The sequence below is a fragment of the Hydra vulgaris genome, chromosome 10 (assembly GCF_038396675.1).
Source record: "Hydra vulgaris chromosome 10, alternate assembly HydraT2T_AEP".
In the NCBI taxonomy this organism is placed as follows: Eukaryota; Metazoa; Cnidaria; class Hydrozoa; order Anthoathecata; family Hydridae; genus Hydra; species Hydra vulgaris.
In genome coordinates, this window is record NC_088929.1 from 37,453,702 (window position 1) to 37,464,269 (window position 10,568).

Here is a 10,568-nt window from a genome sequence, read left to right on the forward strand (position 1 = left end):
AAGTTCAAAAAAACACTTTTTTTTTGCCCTAAATTTTACAAATATTACAAACTAATATCCCTTAGATACAAAATTATGTTTTAATAAAGAATATTTGTATATACATTTCAATACTAGTATATCAACATACAATATAGTATATCAAATTTCTTTTGATTTTTTAGTAGGATAAAAAATCAAAAAAAATTGATATTAAAATTTTATTCTTTAGCATGGCATTATTTAAAACACAACTTTTTTCAAAAAGATGTGCATATATTTTTAAATAAATATGCACTGAATTACAAAGTAGCTTAAAGTAATATAAATTCTTTTGATATCGAGACTGCAGATCTTCTGAAAGAAAGAAATAATTACACACACGAAAGTATACCATGACTGAGATTTTTCTCCTGAGAATTTTTAATCCACAAAAGTTTAATTTCAAATGAGTTTGCTCTTAAGAACAATAACACAACTTAGCAGCCGTGGCGAAGAGGTAACGCACCTGCCTCAAAAACAAAAGATCCGTGGTTAAACCCCACCTCTGGGCAAGTTTTGCGACATCGGTTAGGAAGGAGGCGTGAACTTTCAATTAAATGCTCATCCGCGGTGCTCTTTGATAAGACTGTAAGGACTTCTTGGAGCACCTAAATAAAATTTAAAAAAAAAATTTTTTTCCCCATATTCAGGATGAGATGGTTGCCTTTTAAACCTTTGCCAGTGGGTTTTGAATTTGGCATGTATCGATTTAGTGGTTTGCTCACTAAAAACTCCAAGCCCAGTTTCATTTTTTTCAGCAAATTCCTTAATGTGATGAAAAATTGCACGTGTTTTGGGAGTAACTGAAATTCCGAGAGCTAGGCAAGAATTTTTGAATTCTAAAATATTTTGACAGAACCCTGTCTCCAAGATCTTTCCAAAACAAGCTTTTTTAACAGATTGAAGCTTACTGAAGCAATCAACAAAAGGCATTGATTGCAATGCACAATGCTTTTGGGCAAGACTCTTAAGAATGTCAACAATATTCAACAGTTTGTTGCATTCATTTCCATCGAGCTGTCCCCCATAACATGCTTGCATTTGAAGGTGCAAGAGATTTGGTCATTCTTGTGCTTGATCCCATATTTCTTGGAGTTGCTTAAAAATATGTTTGAGGATTCCAAGTAAAAGATGGAGTTCCATAGGAGGAATTACATCAATAATAAGATCAGATTGCCTGTAGGGGTTAATTAACGGAAGATGGACAACATTTAAATAATTCTTAGCCGATTGAAGCTTTGTGCCTGAAGAAAGAAATCCAGCATAGCTGTTGCATAAAGAACTAAATGTTCTTAATTGATCAGAGTTTGTAAGGTTGTCCGACTCGACATCACACCAGCAACATGGGTGTTTGCTGGATACCAATAAAATGTTGGCTACTTTTATGTCACATAAAATTATGTAAGACACATCTTCAATTTGTTTGAAGATGTGTCTTACATAGATGTGTCTTAATATTGTCCTAAGATTTTCATATGTTTTAGGAATGCCTTCTGCTTCAGTAACTATTAGCATTCCAGGATGCTGATTGTTGCTGCAGCAAAAGGTATGCTTACACCACCATCCTGGGCAGAAGAACTTGATTGGAGACATGACAATCCTTGAGTATAACTTTGCTTGGAATATGTTTCAATTACGCTGAAGGTAATTTTCAAGAATGAATCACCTTCATCAATTTCAAGTTTAACTAAATAATATGATGTAAATTCTCTTCTTGATAGAATATGGTTAATTAAAGCATTTAAGTTCTAGCAGTGAACAACTTTTCAATTTTGGTTTTTCATTTGTCCAGAATGACAGCATTTGACATCATGAAAAAATCTGATAATTTTTTCCAGAGGTTGTCAAGTTTTCGCTTCACGTTTGCCACTACAGCTCTTTTTTCCATTGAGTTGTTTAGAGCTGATGCAAGCCTTTTCACACCAACATTGGAAAGATTTGTACTATTTTGAACTTGGACCAATCTTTCAGCAGTAAATAGCTGTTGCTTTTACTTCGCTGAATGTTCTGGTAGAACTTATAAAGATTCACCTTCACTTGCTCGACTAAGTTTGACAGTATTTCCTGGAGAGGCATCTTTTTTTAGAGATTAAACCAGCTGCTATTTGTTCAGCACACTGACGGTCCTCTTTGACAATTTTCTGTACATTATCCCGCCTTGTACCTATAGTACAAAAGTGAGGATGTCCTCTCGCAAGTGCTGACAAACAAATACTGCACCTTTTTTCAGTTGGTTGTGCTGATGAAGGTTTACGACTGAAAGCTTTGATACGACCACTTTCAGCGTAGTTTTTTGATTTTGAATATTTTAAGCTCAATCTGTGGCAGATTTTCTTTGAGCTTTGATTTAGCCACCCTAAAAATTATACACTGGCAAGCACCAGAATATCTTGTAGATGGATTAATGATAATCGAATTGAAATTGTACAAGCCTGGTATCTGTCCAATAATACTTACAGTATCAAGTCGTTTTACTTTACTCTACATGAATTGCAAATTCATAAATAAATTTAGAAAATATTCTTGACTCTTTCAATCAAAAAATCAGTTAATATGCGATCTTTTTTCTTCAAACCCAAAAAGCAAACAGATTTACTGCAATCACTATGAGCTTTTGCTGAATTAGACATTTTTTGACAAAGACAAATAAATTTTTAACAGAAATGCCATTCATTTGTTTACATTATTTCAGCGGTAAAAATTTGGCGCCAACGTATTTAAATCTTATTGTCTTTAAATTTAGATTTTTATTAAAGAAGGAAAAAAAAGTTAAGCAATAGGTTAATACAATGTTGTTTAGAGATATTTTACAACATTTAAAACAAAACAAAAGGTCTTTTTTTGTGACATTTAGTAGTAGAAACGCATTTTGAAAATTAAGTTTCTTAGTATAAATTAGGCAAAATCTTTAAATGATGACCATTACCTATAGAACCACCCCTCCATGAGATTTTTTTGGGTCATTTCCGAATAGGTTAGGACCCTTTTTGGACAACTGTGAACATTTGTTTCATAAAATACAAGTATAAAAATGGAAAAACACTTAGCCCTGAAGTTTTATCTTTATTAATGCCGTAATAATGAAATAAAGCTTTTTTTATTAATATTAAGTTTTATTTTTTTATTTTAAAAAATTTTAGATAAACAATTATTTTGTATTTAATTTATTTTAATATTATTATAGTACTTAAGGGGTAAACAGATTCTATCTGTTGACCAGCTTCGCACCCCTTCTTCATCTATTAGGCTGGCGCAGATGTATTTTTAATACATTGTTTCCAGTTTAGGATGTTGAATGCTGGATCTTCTTGACTCAATGCATGGGTTTTGCTTGTGTCTCTGTTTTTATGACTAGGCAACTCATTTTATTATCTCCTAATGAGGGTATAGCTCTAAAACTCAGTTTTATGGTTCTGAGGCCGGCTGGTAGTCAGGTTTCCCGAACTCTGTGGTAGCTCTCAGAGAGGCTGATTCCATCAACAGCTGAAAAATATCAAAGTATTAACAGTGCCATGTTGCGCATGGATGGTGTCCCTGTTTGTACTTTTGGTGTGCATTGCGGAGGCCACATTTGGAGCCCTTTGTTACGGCTTAGGGTTTATTAGTAGTAATGAGGCAATTGCTTGGGCTATTAAACGGTATTCTGAGTACTATCTATGCTTTAGTATCTATACTTTAACATTATTTCTGATCACATTGACCAAGCCCTCTCTCTTTATCCATCAGCAAATATAGTTGTTGTCGGTGACTTTAATGCTCACCACTCTGAATGGCTTGGATCTAGTGTCAGTGACTCTGCAGACATTAAAGCCCACAACTTTTGCCTTTCTCAATCCCTAACTCAAATAGTCAACTTTCCAACTCGCTTTCCTGACAACCCGAATCATCTACGTTCTCTACTCGACTTATGTCTTGTTTCTAATCCTAGTCAGTGCTCAGTTTCTCCACATTCACCCTTAGGTTCCTCTGATCACAGTTTGATCTCTCTAAAACTAATATCTCATTCTTCTTCATCACCTGAATCCCCCTATTATCGAACCTCTTACAACTACAGTAAAGCTGACTGGGATTCTTTCCGTGATTTTCTTCGTGATGGCCCTTGGGTAGAAATCTTTTGTCTTCCTGTCGACAAATGTGCTTCCTACATAACTTCGTGGATTCAGGCTGGCATGGAATCTTTTATTCCCTCTCAACAATTCCAGGTCAAGCCTCACTCTCCGCCATGGTTTTCCTCACATTGTGCTGCTGTGATTGCCAATCGAAACCGTTACGTCCATATTTATCAGCAAAACAATTCTCCAGAAAACAGACGTCTGTTTATTACTGCTAGAAACAATTGTAAAAAGGTTTTGTCTAACGCCAAAGCCCGCTATTCTCAGGTCATGAAATCTCGTATCTCATCTCAAAAATTAGGCTCTCGTGACTTCTGGAGAATCTTTAATAATATCAATAATAAGGGAAAATCTATAATTCCACCTCTCTTGTATGGTTCAGACTTTGTTACCTCACCTAAAGACAAAGCTGAATTGTTTGCTAAAAACTTTTCATCAATATAATCTCTTGATTCCACTAGTTGCGTTCTACCTGATATTGCCAACAAACAGGTTGATCCATTGCTTGACATTCATATCACTCCAGCATCAATATCTAAAGTGATTTCCTGCCTAGATTCTTCTACAGCTTGTGTCCCGGACAACATACTTGTTATTGTCTTGCAGAAGTGTTCTCCGGAGCTGTCATCTATACTCTCAAATCTATTCAACAAGCCCTTATCAGAGTCTTGTTTTCCAGCCTGCTGGAAAACGGCATCTGTTATCTCTATTTTCAAAAATTCTGGAGAGCGATCTAATTTGTCTAACCACCGTCCCATAAGTCTTCTTCCTATCATAAGCAAGGTTTTTGAATCTTTAATTAACAAACACTTAATTTCTCATCTTGAATCTAATAACTTACTTTCTGACCATCAATATGGATTTCGATCTTCTCGTTCTACAGCTGATTTGCTAACAGTAATAACTGACAGGTTTTATCGTGCATTAGATGAAGGTGGAGAGGTTAAGGCCATCGCTCTTGACATTTCAAAAGCTTTTGATAAAGTTTGGCATGCTGGTCTTCTTCACAAGCTTTCTTCTTATGGTGTATCCGGCAACATCTTTAAGATCATTGAATCCTTCCTTTCCAATCGTAGCATAAAAGTTGTCCGCGATGGACAACACTCTTCTTCTTTTTCTGTAACTTCAGGGGTTCCTCAAGGTTCTATCCTTGGCCCTATACTCTTTTTAATTTACATTAACGATCTTCCAGATATTCTCACATCTAAGGTGGCATTGTTTGCTGATGACCAACACCCTCTGATTGGTTGGAGGGGGCATTTGAGCTTGAAAAGGATCTCACTTCTGCTACAGCATGGGGCTCACAGTGGCTGGTGAACTTTAATTCAGATAAAACTCAATTATTTTCAGCCAATCGTTATTGCAATAATTTAGATCTTCCTATATTTATGAACGGTGATTTACTCAATGAGTCACCTACTCGGTGGCCGGTTCTAGACACGAATTCAGGAAAGCCTTTCTAGGAAAGAAACATGAAAATTCTTGCTATGATAGAAAAAAACATGAATACTTTTTAGGATAGAATAATTGAAGGATAGAAAAGAAGAAATTAAATACACATATCCTTTTTGGCAAAGAAAAATGGAAAACTTGCTAGCAAAGACTTTTTCAGGATAGAAATCGCACATGTAAAAGTCATTTTCTTTCTAGCAAAGAAAATTGGAAAAACGTACTAGCAAAGAAATTTTAGAAAAGAAATTTTAAAAACGTGCGAGCAAAGAAATTTTAAGAAAGAATTTGCGCGCAATTTGGTAATTACAGTTATGATTTTTAATAGAATAAATGTTAAATAATTATAATCGCATTAATTTTGGTTCGATCAGAAAAATTCATTTAAAATTCAAAATATTTTATTAATAAAATATCTCAAATTTACTATATAATATTCTATTTGCACAAATCTTAGTTGCATTTTTTTATTAAATTAGTTTACTGCATAAAGCCATTCAAAATATTTATTCTAACGCAACAAAATGCTAAACTATGAGTAAACCAGTTAATTCCAAATTGATGTACAAAACAGGTTTAGAATATCAGCCCTTTTAAGCCTTGCCTTTTAACGGGTGATGCGGAAGTTATCGGACAAAATAAAAACGTCAATAACTTATTTATAAATAAAAAAACAAACTACTATTATATTTTTTTTAAATAAAGCATTTATCTTTTAATAAAAATATATTATTTTTTATATGAACAAACACCACCATCTGCAATTGATCTCAATTTTGCTCTGACGCCTTTCATATGCGACTGTAAAAAGTTTAAATCAATTTCTTGTAGTTTTAGTTTAATGCGATCAATCAAAACTTGCTCTGTTGAAACTTGCCAATCTCCCTCGTAAACCTTCTGTGCCAAATGTCCCCAAAAATTTTCAATTGGTCATGCTTGAGGCACATTGGGGGGATTGGATTCTTTATCAACGTAGTTACATATTGGTCCATCCAATTTAGAGAATCTTTAGAATAATGAGAACTTGCTAAATCTGGCCAAAATAAATAGTTAAAGTCTCCATGATACTTGTGAATAAATGGAAGAAGTTGTTTTTCTAAACATTCATTAATATAGATTGATGAATTGATCGCTACAGCCTTGGAAGTGCGAAACAATGGCTAGAACATACCACCGTCATATATGGCTATCCACATTAATCATTATTTTGGAAATTTCTCTTTTCCTATAAAACGAACACTTTCTGGGCATGTTTTTTGTTGTTTGTGTAGTATTCAGAACTTCCAGGCATGTTGTCCCCTGCAAAACAAAAGTGTTTTTCATCATCGATGACTAGAAGCGATTTTGTGTTATAGAGTTGGTTAACTAGTTTCCTGCTACTTTTCTTTGCCTTTATTTGTTGTTCTATTGTGTATTTCGGAATCTTTTCACGTTTTCTATATTTAATATCATTTTTTTTAACTGACGACCAATTGTCGATTGATTTACACCGAATTTAATACCTATTTTTCTCTGACTGACCCCTTTTCGATTGTTGACAAGTCTCGTTAATTCGGCTTTCTTTTCTCTAGTCCAGGATGTTGGACGACCAGAGTACTTTCTATCAGAAAACGATTGAACAGTTTTAAGTCTTTTTAGGTTATCATATATTGTACTTCGAGCAAATCCTTCCTTTTCAAAATGATTTACGACTTTTTTTTTTTTTATATTAGGTTTATTTACAAAAAACATTTTTAGTCGCTTTCGAAAAGATTCTCGTTCAGCTGCATTTAACCTCATTTTAAATAATTGTGTTTCAAATAATAAAGTTTATATTTTATAGAACGTTTATGCCTACGCATAAAACCACAAAAACTAATTATTATGCTCAAATAATGAAATTAGGATTTGTCCGATAACTTCCGCATCACCTGTTATTCTGAAGAAAACAATTTTCTTTTTTTACCAAAGTAATTTGCCAAATCATAAAGCTAGTTAATCTCAAGATCCGTACTTTTTAAAATGTTATAAATTTGAAGTATAAGAAAAAGTTTTAGATTTGAAAAATGTTCTATCTTAGTACTAGCAACACTTAGTAAACGTCTTGTTTGTATGTTTTTCTTTTACAAACACTTAAACATAATAATAAAGCAAATGAAAAATGGAGTTTCAGAGAATGGAAGGTGAAAAAAGAAACACTTTTGTGTACATTGTTGGCAATTATGCTTGTATAAAAAGTTCTAGTCGCCAAGGTAATATCTACCTTAAATGCAAAAATCATAATATTTGTGGGGCTACAGAAAAAATCAGTGAAATCAACTTGGTTGAATGCATTCGACCTCATACCTGTGAGTCTACAGCTGAAAATTTTAGCCACTTGCAAGCACTTGAAAAAATGAGACTACTTGCATCAACAAGTCAACAGCCCTTTAAACAAATCTACTTAGATGTGATCAGAACTGTTCCTCCTTCAATCCAGGCATCCCTTACCTACCCAAAGTGTGAGCAGATTCTTCAAGGAGCTAGAAGAACAAAGTATTCGAACAACCCTACCAATCCATTTGAGTCTGCAACAATGTTGGCAGAGAGTGAGAGATTTTCTCCTATCTACAAAGGATCTGTGCAGTTTGATGATCAATTGGCCCTTATTTTTTGCTCAACAACCTTAATATCACTTCTCAGTGGTAAGTAAATTTGTTTCTCAGTGGTAACCCTAATATCTCTTCTCAGTGGTAAGTAAACTTGTTTCTCCGCGCAGCAGCCTTGTTCTTCACAGTTCGTGTTTCGGAGTTATAGAGTTGAGAGAGGGTTATAACCACAATTAAGTAGCCTCCTCGTCTGTAGTGGCCTACTCGGCCTTGGGGAGGTGAAAAAAAAAAAAAAAGTAAATTTATAAAACTATAACAGTGATTTTAGGTAATTCTCTTTCATAATCCATATTTCTAACAACAGCATTGTCTTCGTATAGTGATAATTATACCAAAACAAATTTCATTTTGATAGAATAAGATTTACACACATATTGAAATCAACTTATACAGGGTGTTCAAGCCATAAAATTAGATTTTTTGTTAAACTTCACATTGATTGAAATAAAGCATCAAAGCATATTTTAGCTTAGCAAATATTAATTAGCTCAACCTATTTTTGCAACTTAGGTGCTTTACTCAAATAATCACTTGTAAAATAAGACTCCAATTTTGTAACAATAAAAATATCAATCATTAGCTGTAGTTCCCAGCATTGCCTGGAATATTAAGTAAAATGCCCAGGGGTGTTGTGTAACTTTCAAAATGGTAAAGCATACTCTGGTTCAGTTAGTCAGGAAAGGTCACGCAAGCTTATAAGGGAATAACTTTTTAAATTTTTTTCTAGGTGCAACTCAGTGGTTTATCGATGCCACTTTTCGTGTTGTACCAAGTATCTTTGAAGGTGGACAGTTATTAAATATATCTGTCCCAATTGGAGACTACATTCTACCCATCATTCATGTTCTTATGAATGGCAAAAAGAAAATGACTAAATCAACAAATTTTTGAAAAATTAACACAAATTACAGAAAATGTTCAACCTGAAAAGTTCATGTCAGACTACGAGACAGCCATTGGAAATGCAATGAAAACTGTATTTCCTAATATTAACATGCAAGGGTGCCGCTTCCATTTTGACAATGCAGTGTTAAAAGAAATTCGAAGTGTTGGCCTTCAAAGTGATTACATAAATAACTCTCAAATCCGAAAATGGTGTAGGAAGTTTATAAGTTTATGTTTACTTCCTGCACATTTAATTGAAGCAGAGTTTAACTTTTTGAGGAATGAAGCGGATCACCACCCTAATACAGACATCAAACAAAAGATGATCACATTTTGCAATTATTTCAACAGATGTCGGATTAGGATGAAAACACCAGAGGTTTTTTCTGTCTATGGGTTGCAACATAGGACTAACAACATCTCTGAGTCCCTGCACTCTAAAATGAGCAGGACAATGCCAGCTCATCCTGGAATGTGGCGATTTTTAGAGGAATTACAGGTCCAGGTAATGCAATATTAAGATTTAGCTTTTATAGAGATTTTTGTAATAAAGTTAGGGGTCAATTGATATTTTAATACTTGTTATGATGTTTCTTATTAATCCATACAGTACAAGATTGCTTTAATGGGGATCCTATTGTAGAACAGAATATTAAAAAAATTTAATACAGAATCTTTGATTTCATGGCGAGAACAGAAAAATGTGACTTTTAAAAAAATGCAAAAAAAAAGTTTTTTCGATCCATTTTTTTAACTTAATCTATCTTAACCTTCCTAACCTAACCTAACCTAGCCTAACCTTACCAAAAATGTGATCTAACCTAGCCTAAGCTTCAAATATAACAAATTCTGTCCTAGATTATTCTGTGCAAAATTTGTCTGTTTTAATATTCTGTCATGTTTTTTGTATCTTCTGCCGTGTCCCGCGCTTTAATGTTTTAAAAAAATCTTTAATTTTCATTATGTCTTGCTTGATACAATTAAAAAACCAGATCAAAATCCACACCAATAAACATTTGTGACAGATTCGTAGACTATTGAAAGAAATTATATTTGTCTGCTGTGACGAGGCAGACCAAGGAGTTACTTGAGTTGTTGTTGTTGTTCTTCTTATTATTATTGTTGGATCTTTCTCAAATTTACTCAAAAAATAATTATATTCCCGGAATATGCAAATTGCCAGTCATGAATCTGCATATTGATGCAGACCTTGTGCTCATACATGCGTGTTTTGTTTTATTGTCTGCAACAATGACTGCAGGGCCAGATATTTCTCCTTTAGAATTAAAGTTTTAGTAAAACCTTCACCTAGTAAAATAAGGGCTTTGTGCAAAATTGGTTGAAAGGTGTGGATTTGTATAGAGGCCCAGTCACACAGCCACACACTCCAACTGAGCTTTACATATTAGATAATTTACTTTTCAGGTGATAAACCCAACAGAAATCGAACTTGAACAAATTCGAAATGGAGAAA